General features: G+C 42.4%; 1 protein-coding gene across 3 annotated transcripts in view; it reads right to left on the bottom strand.

The window, feature by feature from the left end:
• The window catches only part of SGMS1 (sphingomyelin synthase 1), a 254168-nt gene that overhangs the window by 150146 nt on the left and 80874 nt on the right, over positions 1-23148 (bottom strand). For all 3 annotated transcript variants that reach the window (XM_033130235.1, XM_033130231.1, XM_033130232.1), the window contains one exon: positions 17669-17753. The gene's annotated coding sequence lies outside the window, so the exon portion shown is untranslated. The remainder of the gene's footprint in view (positions 1-17668; positions 17754-23148) is intronic.

The following is a 23148-nucleotide window of genomic DNA, read 5'->3' as shown; positions in this document are numbered from 1 at the left end:
ATTCACTAAAATTTAGGATTTCACCATTTAATGCTGTGCAGATGCAAAATTTTGCCACATGAAAATATTAGGAGGAGGAAAAAAGAATAAGAAATAGCTTCCCTTTCAATCTCTAGATTCTTAACGTTAAATGTATTTAGGTAGATGCCCTCAAGACCTCATAGGCTTTTTCCAGGGTAGTAAAAATATGCAAATTTATAAACATACATCAACTTTCCAATTTTCAAAAAAGTTCCTAGAAGTGGACGGTTTTGTCACAGGTCAGAAAATGAACTTATCATCCAAATAAGATTCTCAGCACAAATCAATTTCTCCCATCATAATGCAAATGGAAAGATACAGTTAAGACCAATCTGCAATAAAATAAAATATCAATATGAAACCATGACCAATATGAAAATTAGCTGTTAGAGAAAATTCTTTACATCTTCATAGAATCACGTAAGAGAACAACCACTCACAACCCCACCTGACGTGGGGAGTACCAGCATACTGAAAACAAGAGTCCTGTATTCATTCCTCGAAGAGATGTGAACTCTATCTGTAATGTCTGCAGAAAGCTCAGCTCTCAGAGTAAAAGTTGTACATGCTCCTCTTCCTGTGTGACTGACAGGAAAATGTTTAGCTACTGCCTGGGCCAGAGAGGGGAAATGAACTTGCAGGCTTGTGTGAAAACAACAAAATGCTGTTTTTCTAGACTGTTGATTAAGAACACACTGTCCTAAGTGCAGTCAAGGGAAATGTTCCTTCCTGGTTCCCAGCTCTCAGAGGAGGAAAGAACAGCTCGGCCGGCTTGGCCTCCAATGACCAAAACCTGGGGGTCACCTCCATGTGCAGACAAGGCTTCCAAGGTCACTGTCACTCTGACAGCTTGGAGTAACGAAGGCCTCAGAGACTCGGGAAGACAAAGGGTTAAGATATGTTGACCATGTCACTGCATATATTTCACAGAGCATACAGGTTTTGTAAAGAGAAAGAAAGACAGCCAAGAAAGCTGAGTAACTTATACCAAGGCTATGCTCTTTTGTAGATACACATCATCTCAAGTTCCTGGGAAACCAGAAGCATGTTGTATCTGCTTTGATTAGAGAGAAGATTCTGAATAAATGGCCTATATAAATGGTGACCATATTTCCTGTCTGAATATTGGGACATAATCTGATAAGTATAAACGCACATCTGGAATCCACTTGGCAGAATATCTGAAACCAGACAGACTCACAAAATCCAGGTGTGTCACCGCCCCACCTACCTAGCAAGATTCCCAGGCCCCGCCCCTGTAGATCTGCGTCTGCAAATCTGGGTGGAGCAGGGAACCCTCATTTTAACAAGCATCTCGTGCTCAGGGTATTCTTATGCTCAGGCAAGTCTGGGGAACACTGGGTTGGACAAATAATAGTCTCTAATACTTAATTCTCTTTAAGGTACTTCTATCTCTAAATTCCATTTAGTAATACCATCAATTAGGTTAATTCTTAAATGCTAACAATAATGTGTATTTGTCTTCTCCTAACCCCTCAGATAATAATTTTGGTAACACCCATTTACAGAAAGAGGTTAAGTAACTTGTGCAAGGTTACACAACTAGCAAGTGACAGGTGACTCAAATAGAGGTGTGACTCTGACAGCTATATTCATAACCATTATATATATATATATACACACACACACACATATGTATATATGTGTATATATGTATGTATATATATATATATATATATACACACACACACACATACATTTCGACAAGTAAGTTCGCGAACTTGCCACTTGCCACTGTGCGCTTACATTGGCAGCACTGTACAAACAGCTCGGTAAGGTTTCATAGCCTTGGTATATCAGTGTCTCACAGCTGTGTTCATGTTGACGTATAGCAGTGTCTTGCTGAGTGGCGTTCATTACTGTTGTGTGTTTTCGTGTGCCGTCGCAAGACTGTCTGAGCTTGAATTAGAGCAACGAACAACCATTAAATTTCTTGTTTAACTTGGCAAGAGTGGAAGTAATATCAGGGGCATGTCAGTCCAAGTTTATGGGGATAATGCCATGAAGAAAACAGCAGTGTACAAATGGGTTAAACATTTTTCTGAGGGGAGAGAACACATTACTGATGAAGAGAGGTCAGGGCCCCCAATAACGAGCAGAACTGATGAAAACATTGCAAAAATTCTTTGAATTGTGTGTCAAAATCATTAGCTGACTGTGAGAAGCACAGCAGACCAACTAAACATTGATAGAGAAACAGGAACTTGTGCAAGGGACCTGTTAGTCCAATCCCCGCCAATTTTCTATCAGCACAAATGGCACCACCCTTTTCCCCAGTTGCTCGGGAATGGACCTGAGCGGGGATGGATCCTTCCTCACCCTCACCATCCCCGCCCAGTCAGGAGTCCTGTAGGCTGCACCACCTAAATATCCACCTCCACTCCCTACCTGAGCAACAGAAGGCCTTGCCATCATAAACACGAATGACTGCAGGGGCTTCCAAACTGATCTCCCCGTATCCTTTATGCTCTCTCCTCCTCAAAGCTATTCCCCACTAAGAAGGCAGAGTGAACTTTTAAGATCACATATGATTACATATGTGAATAGCTCAAGGCTTCCCACTGCTCTTCAGAATCAAGTCTGGATCCTCCATGTCCAGGCCCCCAGCTGCCCTTGACTACCTCTCTGCATTATTCACACCCCTCTATCCCAGAGCTCATTAGCCTCGAAGCTACCTTGGCCTTCTTTCGGCTTCTCTGATGGGCCCAGCTCTTTTTTACCAGGGACCTTTGCTCATATGTTCCTTCTGCCTAGAGAGACGCCTTCCCCACGTCCCCTAGCCTGCTCTCCCTCTCATCGTCACAACTCAAGCTAAAAGTCACCCCCAGTGACTTTCCTGATATCCCCCTCACATGTGATCCTACTTTACACCCTTATTATACACTGTCCTTATAGCACCATCACAACTATAATTAAATCATTACTTCTGCAATTGAACATCTGCCCTGTCCCAATAAACTAATCTCCATGACACTAAGGACCACATCAGTAGTTGTACTCATGTTTACATTTCCAGGGCCTTAAAAACAGCAGAATTCAATAAATATTTGGGAAGAGATTAGCCTTCCTCCTCATGCTTCCCTGTGTGCTCTCTCAAGTTGTGTTTTTCCACTGTGTTGTATATGCCTCACAAATTTCTTTTGTAATAACAAAAGTTGGGAACTATGAAAAAGCTATGTTGAAATAACGAAGTCGCCAATTGAGAAATCCCAAGTTGAGCCAGTTAGACCATGTGTGTCTTCAGTTTCATTTCATGTTATAGAATCATCTTCTTAAAGGGCAGTCAAGTAATAAGCACAGCTGCCCACTCCTGAGACCCCACAGGTCGGCCAACGACACTCTTCTAGGAACAAATTAACGTGATGTGAAGGAACAGAAAGAAGTAGGGAAAAGAACTTCCTGCTCATCCACAGTTACCAGAACTTTTTTTTTTTTTTGGTTAAAGCTAACGGGAGGCACTCACTCTGTGACAGGAAACAAAAGGACGGTGCTGAGACACCCTCACATACCATGCAGGCTGCATGTTACTGGAAGCCCCCATGAGCTGCACCTGTGCCAGGGGCCAGATACTTTGCTAAGTGCTTTACGCACATATTACCTCATTTAATTGAACTCAATCTTTACAAGCACACCGTGATCCAAGTGACTTAGTGATCCCCATCTGCTCAAGGAGGAGACAAAGATGAAGTCACCTGCTTGCGCTCACAGTCACCTAAGCACTGCTGTGACCCAGCAATCAGAAGCAGCTGTCGGTCTCCAAAACCTCTGCAAAGCATGTCAGTTGGGACCCAGTGTTCCAGTACCAACTATCCCAGTACCCAAAGTGCTGGTAACTGAGTATGAATCACTCAGCTGCTCTTGTCCAAGCTCCTGGGCTTAAAGGCCCAGAGGGGAAATAACTGGCACAGGATCACACAGCCTGTTGGTAGCTAGGTCCAGCTTACAGCTCCATCTCTGTCAGGCCGTCCTTCTGACAGATAGCACCTCCCATCACAGAAGGTCCCCAAAACCCACAGAACAAATGCCCCAAGGCAAGCTTTCCTAAGGAACACTGCAATGTTGTAAAAATCCTAAAGCATCCTTTAGAGTTGAGCACAAGCAAAACAGAAGGACTTTATCACTCTCCTTTCTTGCAGCTGCCACTGGTCTGAATTCACACAAGCATCCCCTTGTCTCTGCGCTCCCATGTAGCTCTTCTCTAAGCGGCTGAATCCCAGGAACACCGAGGCCCTGGGCCCAGGCCAGCGGGAGCTGAGCTACACAGGCTAGAAAGCAGGCAGCTCTGACACTCCGTTATCTAACACAACTCCCTCTGAAGTAGCAATAAACACAATCTTGCATGCACAATCACTCTTCTTTCTGTACAAGAGCAAGCAGAATAAGGCCTGAGCACTTGGATGCATCCCTACACCGTGAACAGCACCCTCATTTTTATGATCCCTATGACAAATCCTGTTACCAACACGCAGGTCAATTTACTGTGGAATTCAGCCACTTTTTCCCCTTCCCAAATTAGTGAGCTAATGGCCAACAGCCTGACATAATAATACCACTTACTGCCACCACCAGGCCTGCCAGGCCAGACTAAGCTGACAATGTGTGCTTGGTGCTTGGAAGCTCTAAATGGCCTCATGCCATCCTCAGGAGCTTCAAACCTCAATACACTAACACCCCAGAGTGGCAACTGCCAGGAGAGCTTCTGTTCTAAGCAGGAGCTCCAGGCTAGGGGATCCCCTGGTTACAGTAAGCCCCAGCTCGGCCTAAGACAGGACGAGGCCGCCTTCACCTCCCACAGTAGATGCCATCAGGGGCGACTTGCAGAGAGGGTGGATTCACCCCACTCCAATCAGCCCTGGCCACTCAGCCAGAGCCACTAGCCACCTCGGGCTTTAGGCCATGCATACGTTCCCTGAGGGTGCTATACGACAGCAGTGCTCTATTTAAAACTATAGTCACTCATGCTGTGAGATTTTTTTTTTTTAAGTAAAAAAATCAAATGAGAAGCAAACATTTAAAGAGCTGAACAATTTAAGAACATGAAATATTCACCCTTTTGCTGACCACACTGAGGACTGACAGGTAGAAGATTTAACTTTAAGGGGTCCCCACTGTGCTTGAGGCAGGCAGCATTACGTAGAATCCTAAAGCTCTGACCTGGGTATGTTACTCAAGCCTCTACTGCTCACTTTCCTCATCAATGAACTGGGATTAACAACATCTCTCTTGGTATCACAGTGAAATATCAAAAGGCAAAAAGGAAGTCATCCTCTAACTTAGTGAAGGGCACACGCAAAGCCATAAATTAATGCTCACTTCCGTCTTCGATGCTTTTAAAGAATTTCCTTTTCTTAATGTCAAGCATTTCTTTTATTTTTCCCTTTAATAGTTTCTCAAATTCTTCTGTCAAAATTAACAACCCATATATACTCTTATTCCAGCAATTTGGTATATTTTCCCTAAGGACATGTGTGGGAAAGTGTATCAAGACATATGTCGAAGGAAAGTCCAAGATGGCAGATTAGGTAAATGCTAAGCCTGCCCCAGGATCACATCAAAATTACAACTAAATTACAGAGCAATCAACCTCAAGAATCATCTGAACACTAGCTGAACAGAGCCCCTCTAACTAAGGATATAAAGAAGAGGTCACATCTAGACTGGTAGGAGGGGTGGAGGTGTGAAACAGGCTGACCCCAAACCCACAGGTAGTGACTGAACTTCAGGAGGGACACCTCAGTGGTGAAGGTGCCTCCTGAAGAAGTAGTCCCAGCCCCACACTGGATTCCCCAACCCAGGGGTCCTGTGCTAAGGAGTCCTCCTAAGACCTGGCAGTGAAAATCAGCGAGGACTCTGTCCATCAGTCCCAGTGAAAATGAAGGTAGCTAGAAACCAGACGTCCTCTTAAAGGGCCCACACACAGACTCACTCGCCTGCACTCACTTGGGCTCCAGTGGAAGGACAGCAACTCAAGAGGCGCCAGAGACATACTGGGAAAGACTGAGTTGTGTGGCTTCAGAGCAAGGGCTGGAGGAACAGCCCCATTGTCCCTGTGTGGAGCCTGCCTCAAGTGTAGTCTATAGGAGGGCGGTATTTTTCCTGTGTTGAACCCTCCCCCAAAGGGCCAACTCTGAGATGACACCGGTCTGATAAAATCCGTGTGTGTGCACCACACAGGTGAGGCCCTGGGTTCCCGCTCCATACAGTTAGTACTGCATCACCAAGGGCACTCTCAGCAACTGGGCAGCCAGCCCCGCCCCACAAGCTGCAGAAGACTTTTATGGCAGCAGATGGCCTGTGGACTGGAGAACCTTTGGTGGTGAACACTCAGCCACGACTTGTCCTGCAGCCTCTCTTGGGCAGCTCTCAGGGATCTGCAGGCCTGAGGAGAGTGGTGGCTGGCTGTGGTGTTCTCAGGGAGCTTTGCAAAGTGGTCATGGCCCCAGCACTAGTACATGTGTGGAACCAAATGTGCATTAACTTTGTAAAAACAAAGCCCACATCCTGTGACTCCCTGGGGCCCTGCCCCACCCAGCTAGTGCTGCATCACCGGGGAACACTCTCAACACCAGATCAACCAGCCTGGACCACGCACCGAAGGAGACTCTTTCAACGGCTGAGCCTTATTGGAGTCAGCAGGTGGCAACAGGCCTAGAGGGGCCCTGAACCTTTGCCTAAGCTGTCCCAAACCCAAAACTGGTGGCAGTTTTAGAACTTGGTATTATCCATTTTCATTTCATTTGCCTCTTTTTTAAGTCATCTTAATCAGTATATAGTGGTATCTCATGTTTTTCTTTTAACTTTTGAGTTTGAAATAATTTTAGACTCACATCAAAGTTGAGAAAATACTAGAGTTCCTTCACCCAGGATCCCCTTCTTTCTTACATAACCATAATATAATCATCAAAAGCAGGAACTTGACACTGTACAACACTATTAACTGAACTACAGACCTTGTTCAAATTTCATTAGTTTTTACATGTACTCTCACTCTTGTCTTTTTTTTTGATACAGTTCTATAAAATGTTATCACATGTATAGATTCATATAAACACTACCATAATCAAGATATAGATCTGTTCCATCAAAGCACATTATATTTTGAAAAGACCTTTTTGGTTTTACAAACATCATCAGCTGGAAGGACTTTGATAAATGATGACTTTCTGCTGCCCTTTTCCCTTGACCAATTAAAAGTGAGCTATTTATTCTCAGGCTGCTATGTGCAAACCATATTGAAAGAGAAGTTCACTTTTCAGGACAGATGCCTGTCCTATTCATTCTTTATTATATGCCAAGCCCAGGGTGAGCAGTATGGATAAAATGGTGACCAGGAGAGCAATAGTTCCTGCTTTTAAAAGAATTTAGAGTGGAGAGATATTCACGTACACACACAACTACAAATTGTGACAAGTACTATCCATGAATGAAGAGCAAAAGGTGCACTGAAAGATTAAAACACTCTCTGGCTTTGACTAGGAGGCCCTTGTGACCTGGCCTCATCCTCTGACTCTCAGTATTTGCAGCCTCTAACAGGAACAGGATGTCCACGTATCTGAGCCTTTGAGCATTAAGTATGTAACCAACACGTTCTTAAAGAAGAATACAAAACAGTGCTCGCCCTCCAAGGCTCGGCAACTTCACCAAGGAATGCTTATCTTTGCCTCAGGTCAAGGCCTGGCCCAAAAGGTATAAATAATTGGCAACTGACCATGTGATGTTACCTTAGGGACACACACAGGCCTATATCTGCCCCCCAAATTTCTTTCCAACCACCTGCCACAGTGAGCCAAATTCCACCAATAGAGATCCTTTAGTTATAAAGGTGTCCCTCTGCTTTAGACTGGTCACAATGAAATACCCTCACAAAGGAGGACTAGGTAACCTATCACTGGCTTCCGGTTGATGGCCGACATGCTCCTCTCCTCCTGTCTGAGGGGCCCACATAGACACATCTCTCAGGGCACAGTTGTTCCTCTCCCCTGTGTCCTCACTCTACCTGTATATGTTATCAATATTAATCCCTAATGCTGTTTGTTTTCACATTTCTCTCCCCGTTCTATGATAATAGCCCAACAATCTGATTTATCTCTGTATCTCCCTGCGTCAGCATCCCAGCTCCTATGCACACAGTAGATGGTCAATACTTTTTTTGGTGAATATTCAAGAAACTGTCACCTTACAATGTGCACAGCAGGAAGTGAACCAAGACAGGTGGGTCTCTATAAGAAAGACAACAATCTGAGGCATGAGGTAGTTGGTCCATTTCAAAAATTGAACCAGAGTAGCTAATACAACAGCAGGAAGCTTGCTTGGACACCTGAGAGAGCGCAGAGACAGGGCAGAAGGAGATGGTGTTAGGGAGTCAAAAAAAAGACTTGCCTGGGGCGGCCAGATGGCTCAGTTGGTTAGAGCGCAAACTCTGAATAACAGGGTTGCCAGTTCGAGTCCCACGTGGGCCAGTGAGCTGCGCCCTCCACAACTAGATTGAAGCCAATGAGCTTCTGATGAGCTTCCAAAGGGGCAGCCGGATGGCTCAGTTGGTTAAAGCGCGAGTTCTCAACAACAACGTTGCCGGTTCAATTCCCACATGGGATGGTGGGCTGCACACCCTGCAACTAAGATTGAGAACAGCAACTGGACTTGGAGCTGTGCTGTGCCCTCCACAACTAGATTGAAGGACAACGACTTGGAGCTGATGGGCCCTGGAGACACTGTTCTCCAATACTCCCCAATAAAATTTATAAAAAATAATAATAATAAAAAATAAAGACTTGCACATACACGATAAAGCTCAGGATCAGACCAGGTTGGCACCTGCCAGGAAAATGGCATATGTGCATTGAGGAGGAGAGGGAGGAATGGGCAATGACTCTCTCCAGGACTCAGTTTCAAAGGGTATTTGCCAAGAGCTGGGCTGAGGGAGACCAGGAATTCAAAAAGGAGTAAGCAACAGCTTACAGGGAGTCAGTTAAGACATCAGTAAAAAATGAGAAAGGAAAAACAAAAAAACTTCCAGAAAACAGTTAGTCTGTTGTACACACTTCTGCCTCTTTCCAGAGAGAGACTAATCTTTCCTAAACTGTAACACAAGCTTCCAAAACACTCTGGGGTCTTCTGTGCACGGAGCAATGACCTCTGTGAGGCTAGTGAGGGCTGGCTACAACCCTGTAAGGCCTCCTGAGCCAGCTACGAGGAAAGCCCCCCCAGCCCTCTAAAGAGCTGAAGAAAAAATGTAAGACGCTGCTCTTTGCGCTGCACTAGTTGAGCTTCTTGCACATAGAAACTGCTTACATTTAGTGATTAGTAAATGTAGAAACTCCAAAATCAAAACACTAATTGTTTTCCAATCTTAAAACAATTGTTTTGCAATTATTTTAAAGTACCAGAAAATTATTCCACCCATATCTCCAAAACCACTAGCTGTTGCCATAAATCACCACACGGCTTTTCACCAAGACTCTCCCTTAACCAGCACTTTGACCTTTGCTACCCCTCAGCAGAGCAGGGGTGAAAGGTAAGTCTGTGAAGACGGAGGAAACCGCAGCTAGCCACACACTGCAGTAGCCGCCCTACAGCAACACCTAGCAAAACTCAGGGACAGCTAGCTCGAAAATCCCCTCGGTGGTGATCTGAAACATATTAAAAAACGAATAGGGACAAGCTTCCATCAGTTTCACTTACAATTTTTCTATTATGACCATCTAGGGCTAATAAATGTTATTATTATAATGGTAGTTGTAATGGTAGTTGCTAAAAACACTGAGCTCCTCAGATGCAAGGTGCTAAGTATGAGCAGGCCCCCAGCCACAAGTTCAAGTTATACTAAGTGCTTCCACTCGCTGTTTGCTTATTAAAGTATAGTTGACATACAAACTTATATTAGTTACAGGTGCACAACATAGTGTGATTCTCCATTTATATACCTTACGATGTGATCGGCATGATAATAACCATCTAATAACCATCTGTCACCATACAAAGTTATAATCTTATTGGCTGTGTTTTAAGCTGATAAGTGTCTGAGTTCAAACGCCTTATAAAAGTATTACATTTTTACTACCTCCCCGTTTTTGACACCACATTTTAAATATTTTTCTTTTATGTATCCCCTAACTACTTATTGTAGTTATAATTGATTTTGCTGCTTCTTTCTTTTAACCTTCATACTAGCCTCTTATGTGGCGGACCCACTGCCTGCACTATGTATTTGCCTTTATCAAAAGTGAGATTCACTTTCATATGTTTTCTTGTTATTAGTTCGGTTTCTTTTCAACTTAAAGAAGTTCATTTCACATTTCTTGTAAATCCAATTTAGTGGTGATGAACTCCTTTAGTTTTTGTTTGTCTGGGAAACGCTTTCTCTCTCCTTCAATTCTGAATGATAACCTTGCTGGGTAGGATATTCCAGTATGTATGTCCTTTCCTTTCAGCACTATAAATATATCCTGCAACTCCCTTCTGGCCAGCAACGTTACTGCTGATAAATTGGCTGATAGACGTACAGTTTCCCTTGTATGTGACTAGTAGTTTTCCTTTTGCTGCCTTCAAGATTCTTTAACTTTTGCCATTTTAATTCTATATCTTGGTGTGGATCTCTTTAGGTTCATCTTGTTTGGGACTCTCTGTGCTATCAAGACCTGGATGTCTGTTTTCTTCCCCAGGTTAGAAAGTTTTCAGCCATTATTTCTTCAAATAAGTTTTCTGCCCTTTACTGTCTCTCTTCTCCTTGGAGCCCTATAATGTGAATGTTAGTAGGCTTAATGTAGTCCAAGAGGTCTCTTAAATTATTCTCACTTTTCAAAATTCGTTTTACTCTTTGCTGTTTTGATTGGGTGATCTCTACAAATCTGTCTTCCAGGTCACTAATCCATTCTTCTGTATTATCTAATCTGCTATTGATTCCCTCTAGTGTATTTTTCTTTTCAGTTATTGTATTCATGATCTCTGATTGGTTCTTTATTTATTTATTCTCTTTGCTGCAGTTCTCACTGTGTTCCTCTATTCTTCTCCCAAGTTCAGTGAGCATCCATATAACCATTAGTTACAATTCTTTATCAGGCAAATTACTTATTTCCATTTTATTAGAGTTTTTTCCCCTGGGGATTTTTTTTTCTTGCTTTTTCATTTGGAACCTATTCCTCTATCTTCTCATTTTGTTTGACTTTTTGTGCTTGTTTCTATGAATTAGACAAAACAGCTACCTCTTTCAATTTTGAAGGAGTGGTTTTGTGTAGGAATGACTTCTGTGGAGACTATTCCGGGTGGCTTTGGCAGGCTGGCTGGAGCTGTAGCAGGCACACACAGTGCCAGGGGTGCCCTAGCAGGCCAACTGGCTGAAGCTGGGCAGGCCTAGATGTCCTGGGGTGTGCAGGTCTGAGGTGCCATAACAAGCTGGCTGGTCAGGGCTGGAGCAGGTATAGGTTAAGATATCACGTGGTGTGCAGCTGCAAGGGCACGTGGCTAGCTGGCTGGCTGGGACTGTAGTAGGCATGAGTCGAGGTGTCCTGGGGCACACTGTGGCGGCCTTGCAGGAAGGCTAGAGTGCTTGAACCAAGCTCCCACCTGAGCTATCTGGCTGGAAGGGGAATGTAAACAAAGGCGCTCACCAGTGCCTCTGATCCCAGAGAATTCCTGCAGTTTTCCTTCTGTTTGGCAGGTGCCTTGGAGTTAGTAAACAGACTTTTTTTTCACAGTTTAGGTACCCTTCAAATTGCCGTTTTATCACTGTGCCCCAGGCAAGTCTGTGAACAGGCCTCTCAGTGACATCCCTCCCTACTACAGATTGCCGCATTAGAGAAGGATTCCCATGGTTACATCTCTGTCTCTCCTACCCTTTTCTGTGTGGTCCCTCTCTTGCTTCTTGTGCATAAACTGTTCAATCAGCCCCCAGTTCTCCCTCAAGAGGAACTGCTGTACATGTGTATAATGGGTGTGTCCATGGGAGGAGGTGAGTTCTGGATCTTCCTATACCACCTTCTCTGACCCGATCCACTCTCTCTATTTTAACCAATGTTTTAACTGAGAAGGACCCTGCTTCCTAATGTAATGCAACACAGTACATTACAAGATAAAACAGAAACTGACATTCGCCAAATGGTGTCTAGTGACCTCTGAGAAAAAGAGCAGAGCAAGTAAAACTGTCCTTTTCACCTCCAGTTCATAGACGTCACCAGACAGTGGTACAATCCTCTGGTCCCCAAGTACCACTCAGTGTGGCTCCCACACAAGTACACCTTCCCCCCACAAGTGCTTGAGGATCTAAAATTATCTTAGCCGCTTCTTCTCCACCCCCCATCCCAAACCAAAACTTCCCCTCCAGTCAGTTCAGTTAGGAAATGGATAATCTAAGGTGTGAAAGACTCAAAGGTTTCTCCCACACTAGAGGTTGAAAAATAGTTCAAGACCATAATACAGGATGTTGAAATATCTCCCAAGTACTCACTCACCCATAAGGTATTGCAATAATTGATTTAGAGATAAGGATGGCACTAAAAAAATTACGTTAAACACATAGTCATCAATTAATTAAGTCATCAATCAATTAAGCTTTATCTGAACCTCAAATTAAGCCACTTAACGCCCAAACTGTTTTATTGTATTTACATACATTTTTTAAAAATATAAGCTATTTAGCACAAATATTCCTAACTGCTGTTTCACATCAGAAACTGGAACTGGGTTATTCTTCAGTGACAGAATGCTGCAAGGGAGCAGTAGGAACTCTTTACAAAATGACCCAGAGGAAATATCATACCCTTTGCATTTTCAAACCCATGAAAATAACTATGAATCAAAGCTGAGTCTGAAATCTCTTTCAATTCCAACTTTCCTCTTACCCAAGGAAAGGAAGCATATGTTAAGTTCAAAAGACCCAAACAAGATATCAAAAAGCTGCCTATGAGCCCTAAACAATAGATAGTTATATAATTTAACTACAAAGGCAAAAATATGCAATTCCCTGCAATTATACTTCTGACTACAGGCCATTGTGTTCTATCATAAGTATTTTTAAATGATGCGGTCTAAGCAAAATGCCTATTTTTCCTAGCTAATATAAGGACAAGAAAAAGAGAAACCAAAATTTTGGTGATTATCTACTTACCATGGGTATCAAACTTGGATACAATAAGCATTTGAGATTGCTAAATGTACTGTAATATCCATTCTCCCTTTCTTCCTTAATAACAGAACCCCCCCTTTTTAAACTGGCACCCAGAATAAGAGCTGCAACTCTCAAGATACTTTTGCAGCTAGGTGTGACCATGTGGCCATGTTCTAGCTGAGAAGTTCTCAAAGTGGGAATCCCTAACACCCTTTTAGGTAGTCCATGAAGCCAAAACCATTTTCATAATAATATTAAGATGATATTTCCTTTTAATTCTCATTCTCTTGTGAGTATACAGGGGTTTTTCAGAGGCTACATGCACATGATGCTACAACAGACTGAATGCAGGAGCCAATTTGAGAATCCACCTATCTTCTATTAACCCAGACATTAAAGAGAGTTACAAAAATGTATAGCAGTGGTAGTCTTCTCATTAATAGTTGGGAAATAGTTATTTTCCCCCAAAAGTAATTTATGATAAGTAATAGTTTATTATTTTTATATGAATCATTATTTTTTTTAATTTCTTACTTTTAATTTCTAACACAGAAAATGTTTGCATTACTTTCCCATTGAGGCAGGTTAGTTAGTACGAAATCAGGCGGTTAGAAATTCCTTCATAGACTGAGCAAGAATAGAACCATACCAGGACAACTGGACTGGGGCAAAAATACCATCAATCATGCTCTGGGGCAACTGAGTTATTTCAAAGGTCTCCCCCAGGCTGAGCAGTAGAGCGAGTCTGGGAAACATTGTATCCATAGACACCCACATCCCAACATCCCCCTCCCAGGTAGAAATAAAGGTCTATAAACACAAGCGTTTTGCCTTAGTTAGTGGGCATCCCAGTTTCGGGTACTTCCTCCACTCTGGAGCTATAACTCTTTGCTTGCTGTGATAAACTATCTTCCTGTGCAACTCTTTGCCTCTTCCTGGTCCGTGTATTCATTCTTCAGCTCTAGGAGACTACAAACCCGGCATACATTAAGAAACATCCTACATCACTATTGCTGCTGTAACAAATTACGACAAACATAGTGGCTTAAAATAACATGAACTATTGATCTGGAGGTCAGAAGTCTGAATAAGGGTCTTATGGAGCTAAAATGAAGGTGTTGGCAGGACCGAGTTCCTCCTGGAGCAAGGGGAGATTATGTCCCTCCCCTTTGCCTGCTTCTGTAGGCTGCCTGTACTCCTTGGCTCAAGGTGTCCCTTTCAGCAATGGCATCGTTTCAACCTCTGCTTCCATCCTCGTAATTCCTTCTCTGACTCTGACGCCCCTGCCTCCCTCTTATTAAGGTCTTTTTGATTCTACCGACCCCATCTGGATAATCCAGGATAATCTCCACCACCTCGAGATCCTTAATATAATCACATCCATAGTTTGTTTTGCCATAGAAAGTAACATATTCACAAATTCTGGGGGTTGAGGGGCCATTCCTCTTCCTACGCAAATTGCTAACTATAACCCATGTAAGGAAAGCTCTTCGGGTCCTCAGTAATTTTTCAGAGAAACACTACTCTACCACATGAACAGAGTAAGGTAGTCATTAGGTGGGAAAGCTCGGAAAAGCCAAAGTCATACAGACTGAGTAGAACTTTAACTTGAAGCCATGTCATCTGGCTACGGATGAACCTAGTATGACTGCAAGCTTTGCTGCCAACTCCCAAACACCCGGACTGAGGCAAAGGCAAATAAAAATTATTCTGTCGGCACTTTGCAGGCATCAAATAGAGGATATGACAAGATGCATGCAGAGGTGAATCTGGTGAGCAGGAGGGGGGACATGTTGGACAAGAAGGTGTCTCAAATAATCTTACTTTTCAAAACCTTATTTAGAAACATACAAATTCATTGCCTCGTGAGAAAGAGGAAAATGTCATAAACAGCCAGGTGTTCCAGTACCGAGTCAGAGAGAGGTAAGTGACCGCTCTCGGTCTAGAGGCGCATGGCTGGGACGAAAGCCCACGTGCAGGAACGCAGCGCTCCGAGTCAGACGATGGGGCCTGGTGACCAAACTCAGATTTATGGTCACTCGTCTTGACAATGACTGTCGAGCCCCGGTTTTTAACACTCTAACTGAAAAGGACGTCTGAAAGATTGCATTCTTAAACTGTCTCTCTGCATTATTTTGACATGACGAGAGCCACAATTTTGTAGCAGAAAAGAAACTGCACTCAGGTGAACTATGTTAAAATCATGCTAATGACCTAAATCATAACTTTCAAAGAGACATATATTTACAGTAAAAGAGGGGCAATGGGAGGCCAGTTCCTGCTCTACCGAGTGAATTGCCAGGCCCAGGCCACCAGCACTGGGAGCAGTGGCAGTTAACATTCCTTTCCCTACAATGTGCATTTGGCAATGATGGCTCCCCGGCCCAGAAGGCCGGGCAGGGCTTCCTTGGGAAGCACTGGCCATTCCTGAGAAGTTTCTCCAGTTCGACTTCATCTCTTGCCCAGTTCTCCAGGTGAAGCTTCTGGAGTGTTCAGCTAACCAAACCAAAAACCTGCAGGAGTGTGTGATCTGACAGCCAACAATAACCCAAGACTATGAAGTAATGTACTTGTTAGAACTTGCTATCCAAGGGAGAAAAACCCACAGAATTGCCTGATATTTATACTTTCCACGTGAAAGTATGGGGTCACAAAAACAGGCAGTCCCTCCAGGAATGTCTAGCCACAGAGCTCAGCGTTTCCTAGGACTGTTTTCAGGGCCCACCTTTCCAGTGACTGCACTCACATTACAAGAATGATACCTGTAACCTACAAAGTGTAAAGATTTTGCAGATGAGAAACACGCCTGACATATCACTGTCATCATAAAGCCCTAATCCACACATAGCTGTCAGATCTGTGTAGCCTCTGAAAAGGTATGGTTGCCTACAGGTGATTATTCTCCCGCAGGATGAAGAAATTAGGACATCAGCGACCTCAGTTGACATCCATTTTGAAATAAAATGTTTTTCATGCACCAAAGCCAAAGTCCACTTAACATTTTATAGACCACAAACTTCATGCTGCTTTCTAGGCCTATTTAGGGGAATGGAGAATGTGAGGACATGGAGGTTACAGAGATGATGCCTCTAATTCACAAGAGCAAACGTGAATTTTCGGTACTCCATGTGAGGGAGAAAGGCACCCGCAGGCATAGATCCACAACCGAATCGTTTAGACCTCGTGCGCTGGATAGAAAGAAAAATGACATTTTAAAGGAAAATAGATTGGAAGGTATAAAGAAGGGGTGCTGAGTAAGAACTTTGTTCTTAGGAGTTATTCCAAAAGTAGTGATTCCAACTTCCAAGGATGGAAATATTCAAGAGATTAACTAGGAAAAAGGAAAAAAAGGCAAACGTGTAAGGATATAGAGTCACATGAGTACAGATGTGGTTAAGCTAGCTTTCAAAGAAACCACTGCTTCAATATTTTCCTATCCCTAGGTTAAATAAATTAATTTATCATGTAAACTTTAAAAAGTTTAAGAACATTGATAAAGGGCATGTACAGAAAAAATTCACTTTAAAATATCGCTTGAACACTACTTATTTAGGAATTGTGGTGGGCTAGAGATTTGCAGGTCCCTTCAGTTACACTATAATTAGATTCAGGATAAAACAGAATTTTATTTAATATTAAAAATTAATTTACTACCATAGCATGCAACAAATGAAGTTTAACAACATAACTGAATGAAAAAAATGGAAGTTGTAGAATACATAGTAATTATGTGCCAGAATGGAAATTAACTACCGACACTAAGAACGCTGTTTAAGTTCAGCTGATCTTTACTTTTGGCACAAGATTTCCTCAATGAAGGAAGCAATGTCCTGGTCCCAGTTCTAGAGCAAGCTCTTCATCTCAACTCAGATTGACACATTGAGCAGTACTGGCCAAAACTGCAACTCGGAGAAGAGAGCAGACCTGGTAACCGTCAAATTCCAGGATAAAGAGCCTCAATCCAAAGCAATTCCAGATTAAAGGAAAAAGCCTGGCACCAAATGACTCTCCCAGGCCACCCTAGAACCTTTCCCAATAATTTCTTCTATAAACATTCAATTATTGTTAATAGTTTTGGTTAAAGATGAAAAATGGTTTAGACTAAGGTAGAGGTTTTCCTCAGTTCAGGTAGCCCTTTTTCCTTTTAAATGTCAAGTTTAAATGTTAGACTTTTAAACGCCCTGGTTTATGTGACTGCAGATCCTGCAGTGCCCTTTTCTGTCATTTCCAGGGACTCAGGCAGACAGCACTTCCTGTGCCCTTTGTTATACACATTTCTACCACCACGGCCCATGCTGCCTTCCTCTGCCACCAGGAAGCTGGCTTCTTCAATCCTTTTTCCTTCCTTCACCTGACCATGCTGGCCTTTCCTTGGCTGAATTTGACGTGGTGCACCTCCAAGGCCTGGAACATCCCTCCATCCCTCAGAGCCTCACACAGTCTCAGAGCAAAGCAAAAGCTGTTCTGAGGAACTTCAGATCCATGAGATGTTTGGGAATGGATAAAACGCAAAGATTCACTTACATGTGTTGTCTTTCGTACACCCTCTGCTACGCTCCTATGTCACTGTTCTTGAAATCCACAACTCCTTCAGTCACTGAAGCTTTGCCTGGAACGATAAAGGCAGGAAATGAGAGAAGAGGCAACCAGAAGGAACCACAGGGTCTGCTGGGGAAAGAAACTCTCTTCTAGAATTAATCTTGACATTTCAAAGAAAAGGGGGCCACCTGAATTAAGGAAAATCTCTACCTTAGTCTAAGTCATTTTTCATCTTTTACCACAACTATCACCAGTAATTTAATGTTTATACAAGAAACCATTATTATTTACAAAGAGCTTTCACATGCCTTTTCTCATTTGAGCTGAAAGATCTTGAGAATAAGCAAATGTTATTTTATTTTCTTTTATTTATTAGTTTCAGGTATACAAAACAATGTAATGTTTTTAGACATTTATCATTTGTATCCCTCACACAGTGATAACCCCCCTCCCCCCATCTACTACCCCTCTTGTCTCATTAGGGAGACCATCTCAGGGATGACGTAGATGCAGATCACAGCAAATATTATTTTAAAATGCAGCAGCTTTCCCACGACCATTCAGCCAGCAGGTATGAAAAGAAGAATTAGAACCACCACTTTGAGTCCTCACTCCAGGCTCTTTTATGTCACAAAATATGATGGTTTCAACTCAAAAAAGAGTCTTATTATTTCTTCTTGCACCAGATATATTTTCTTAGTCAAGAGGTATCGGAATGGCTTTGCCTCCTGGGTGACACAGACATTTTCATAGGATTAAATGTTTATTTACCAAAGACAACCCACAAGATAGAAAATCCACACCAAGATAGTTAAGAAACGCATGTATATTTTTCACATACTTGCACTGTCCTTTTTTCTTTTTTTCTCAGTTATAATTGCTGGGCTTTTTTTTTTTTTTTTTAACTTGGAAATAACTTCAAGCTTATGGAAAAGTTGTAGAATAACAATAGTACAAAGAATACCGTGTATTCTTTACCCGGATTCACCTACTATTAACATTTAACCCATATACTTATTATTTACACTCTCTCTACAGACACACACATTCACTCATTTTTTTTTTCCTGAGCCAGGTAGAGATAAGTTCCATAGGTCATGGCTTTCTACCTCTAAATACTTGAGAATTTATTTCTTAAAAATAGGGATATTCTCACATAGCCATAATGTTGTTATCAATATTAGCAGATTTAATATTGATCCAGGACTTTAATCTACCACCACTTTCAGTTAACCCAAGAATGCACTTTAGAGCATTTCTTTTCCTACAACTCAGGATCCAGTTAAGGTTTAGGTAATGCATTTAACGGCCATCAATCTGAAACACACGGGATTCCTTTGTCTTTTATAAGGCTGACGCTTTAGAAAAATAAAGTCCTCCCCAATTTTTTATATGAATAAAACATTTCCTTTTGACTTGTCTGACATTTCCTCATGATTCAATTCAGGTCATGCATTATCAGCCGGGAAACTACGGAGATGATGTTTCTTTTTCCAGGTGTCCTGTCTGAAAGCACACAAAGTCCATCTGACCCTCCTCGGCAATGTTAATTTTGATCACCCAGCCAAGGTTTTGTCTAATTTCTCCAATGGAAAATTATTATTTTTTCCCCTGGCAACTAATGTGGGGAGATACTTTGAGACCATGAAAATATTTTGTCCCTCAGCAAAACTTCCCCCTAGATTTAGTATCCATTGGTTGATCTTCGCCTGATCTACAATTTATTGCAATGACTGCAACATGCTGCCTGTTCCAGCTCCAGCATGCCCTCCAAATTGTCAGTCATTACTCAGCATTGTTTGTCTACATTATTTGTTTGTCTATTTATCTACTTATGATCAATATGGATACATGAAGTCCTGCTTTTTCAATGGTTTATCATTTATCACTGGACTTAATTATTTTGGTGCTTAAACCATCTCAGATTTAGCAAGTAGATGCCTCTTTAAGCTGGCTCATTTATCTTTGCAACATGCCCACATGATTTTTTTTACTTTTATTATATTTCCTTACTTTCTGACTTTTTTTTTTTTTTTTTAAAGTTCTGGGCTCATCTTATACCTACCCTACCTCTGCTCTGGATGCAGCCATTTCTCCAAAAAGCCCTGGTTCCTTTCAGTGGAGAATGGTACTAGAGACCAACATCTAGGATAACACTATTTTAAAGGCATTGTCTGTTTCTATTGATTACTTGTCATTTTAAATATGAGTCACATTTTCCTGTTTCTTTGCACGCTTCTTTTCTGCTATAAGGTAAACAATTAGAAGGTATTCAGTTTGATTCCAATGGCCTCTAAATTACTGGCAGATCCTCTTTATCCTGCCAGGCTTGGTTTTGTAGTTGGTTATTTCAGTTATGTCTTTGGTCCTACCTAGTGCATGGCACTTACTCTGCAGTATGGCACTTACTCCTAAGATGTAGTCTTTCTGGTGTCTCACTGGAACGGCTAAGGTGCTCAGGGAGGTCTCTCCACCCTCACTCGGCCAGCACTCTCCGCATCTCTCAGTACTGCATGATCTCTGGTATGGCTATTCTCTTCGGAACCTGGTAGCAGCTGCTCTCTGCTACATCTCACCCTATGTGTCTATAAACATCGCAGCTTCTGAGTTCCCTTCACATAGCTCTACGGTACCCTGCCAAACACATCCTAGCCTCTTGGGCAGCCCTGCCATCCATGAGACCACCATCCTCCCAGTACGAAGGCAGGAAACGTGTTCGAGCAGAACACCAGAGCCAATGTGGGTCTCACCTCACGTGATTCTCTTCTCTCAAGGATCGGTGTTGGTTGCCTGTTGTCCAGTGACTAATAATAACTGCCTCCTATGTTGCTCAGTTTTCTAGTTTACCACGGGAGGGCAAGTCCAGCACCGGATCCCTCTTTTCTTCTCTATGCCTTCCACACCACTGATGCTAGGGAACACGGGGCTGCTCTCTTGGAGGATTAAGAATCAAACACTTTGAGCATATAATAAGTGTTCTTGATTTAAACATCTCAAGGAAACTCTCTAACAATCTGTTTCTTGGAAATGTATGTGTTTATTTTTATTGCAACGCTGTGGCAAGAGAAATGCTCTCTAGCAATCAGACAATTCCAAACAAAATGACAGGAAAATGTCTCTATTCCTTCCAGAAAGCTGATACTCACTTCAGATAGCCAGCTGGCTATCAATTTGACACATAATTACATTTATTTCTATTACTCTTCCTCCAAATGTCATAACAAAACACTATCTGAAGTGTATCCAAGGAAATGAAAGTTAGTCGCTAGTCTTCCTTTTTCTTGTTTATGCACATGTACTTAGGGGTAGGGAGAAGACTCTTTTTCATATAAATCCTTTTCTGATGTATTTCCATTTCCACATCTAACCACTGGTGAGAAAATAATTAGAAAAAAACAGTCGAAAAGAAAACTTGCAACCCCAGACACAAAGTTAATCAAAAGGAAATTGGCAAACAAGAAGAGTATTTTCATCGCATACTGTGATAAAAGAGAATTTTGCAATCACAAGAAAATGGAGAAGAGGTCTTTCCCTGCACAAGCCAACAGACTTACGTGCACAGTGCACGTGCACACACACGTGCAGCATTCCCAACAGTGTGCCAGACAGAAATGTAGGACGACCTCTTTACTTTGTGAGCAGGTTTTCTCCATATTAGAAATGTACACTGCAGCCCATGTAATTCATTTTCTCAAAGGAAATTAATGTATGGAAGTTATACCTTTCTTTGGTTTTACTTCAAGTCCCCTAGAACCTAAAGGCAAGATCTGATGTAAACATAGTGTCTGTTTGCCCCTTGGCGCTCCTCACTGACCAGGCCCTGCCTATCCTATGGGGCTCTTAGATCAGTCTTCTCACAGGTCTCAGTTGAATTCTGTTTCCTTGCGTCACCATGTGCCTGGTACTCTAATTAAATACAGTTCTTCTGTGGTTCCCCATACCGTCAGAGCCCCTGGCCTTGCTAAAACAAGCCCTCCAAGATCTGCTCTTTACTCACCTTTCCATTTCATCTCCTGACATTTTTTGCCTCTTCTCTAGTAAAACCCTTGTAGCCATTGCCCTTCAGAAACACCCTTTCCTCCCTTTCTTCTCTTGACTAACTCACTGGGGCTTGACAACCTCTGGGGAGTATTTCATGATCAATATTCGAACCTGGATTAGTGCCCCAACCTCATTCTCACAGCAGCTGAGCTCACCTGTATAATAAATAATCGTTTACTGAGAACTTATGACGTGGCGAGCACTGTGGGCATTTAACATGCATTGTCTCACTGAGTGCTCGCTCACGTGAACTCTGAACAGTAGGTGCTGTTATCAGCCCACTCTACAGATGAGCAAATGGGCAGAGAGGCTCAGCGGCTTCACAGTGTCACACAGCTAGAGAGTGGGGGAGCCAAAGAGCTTACAGGCTTTCCATAAACAGCACTCAATATAACTGAGGGAAAAATTAACAGTATAACTGGTGTTTCCAGGTAAAGGCCCGGAATGGGAACAAATGGTGACCCCATGACAACACTAAAAAGGTACAAATAAGATGCAAAAAACTCATCAGAATTCTTCAGAAGAGGATGTCATAAAGATAGTCATAAACTAACATCCATTATGATACCCATCATAAAGACCAAAATATTTCATCCAGATGGGGTGACCAGCAGTTTCAAGAATCCAGGAGTACACACAGGCTCAAGCAAAAAAACTGTTTAAAAGTAGTGGGGAGATGGGGAAGCATGTTCTTACTAGAAACAAACAAGAAAATGTATACTACATCAAAGATTAAAAGAACCTCTCAGAGGTAAGAATCTGGAATATTTATACAATTAAATCAATTCCATTCTCAAGAAATTCGTATATTGTGCAACCAATAGGATCAATCTTCTCTTTGGGGTAGCATTACTTCCTACACAAATTGAGTAAGTGAAGATTAGTTCATAGGCAAAAATCCACCTAGGCCCTGTATGTCATGATCTAACATGCCCATTTCTGGCCCCAGATTGTGGAGTTGGAGAGATGAAGAAGGTGGCATGGAAAGGAATGTCAATGACCTGCCTTACAAATGCCACACTGATAAGTCTCATGAAGAAAAGTCAGAGAAGATGAATATTTCAGTACAGCTTATCAGTTCATACACGTTACCCTTTTCCACACTGTAGACTAAGAACTAGAGCGAGAATAGACAATGGTAAGGGCCTGGCAGGAACATAAACAGCACGCATGCTCAGGGGTGACTGTGCTATCTTTAAATCCAACAGCAGGAATCCTTTAACTACAGTATAACGTGTTAATGCACATGGTCCCAACCCAGCCTGAAAAGTCATCTTGCATCTGCCACTCTGAAGGGCCATCTTCCCAGGGATTTCACACATGCTGAGGGAAAGAGACGGGCTAAGAATCTGGGCTTAGAAGTCAGACGTGCCTGGCTTTCAATCACAGGTCCTCCAATGTAGCCTGGAAAAAAATTAACCTTT

The sequence above is a fragment of the Rhinolophus ferrumequinum genome, chromosome 16, assembly GCF_004115265.2.
Source record: "Rhinolophus ferrumequinum isolate MPI-CBG mRhiFer1 chromosome 16, mRhiFer1_v1.p, whole genome shotgun sequence".
In the NCBI taxonomy this organism is placed as follows: Eukaryota; Metazoa; Chordata; class Mammalia; order Chiroptera; family Rhinolophidae; genus Rhinolophus; species Rhinolophus ferrumequinum.
Note: the sequence above shows the minus strand (reverse complement) of the source record. Positions and strands in the feature narration are given on the sequence as shown.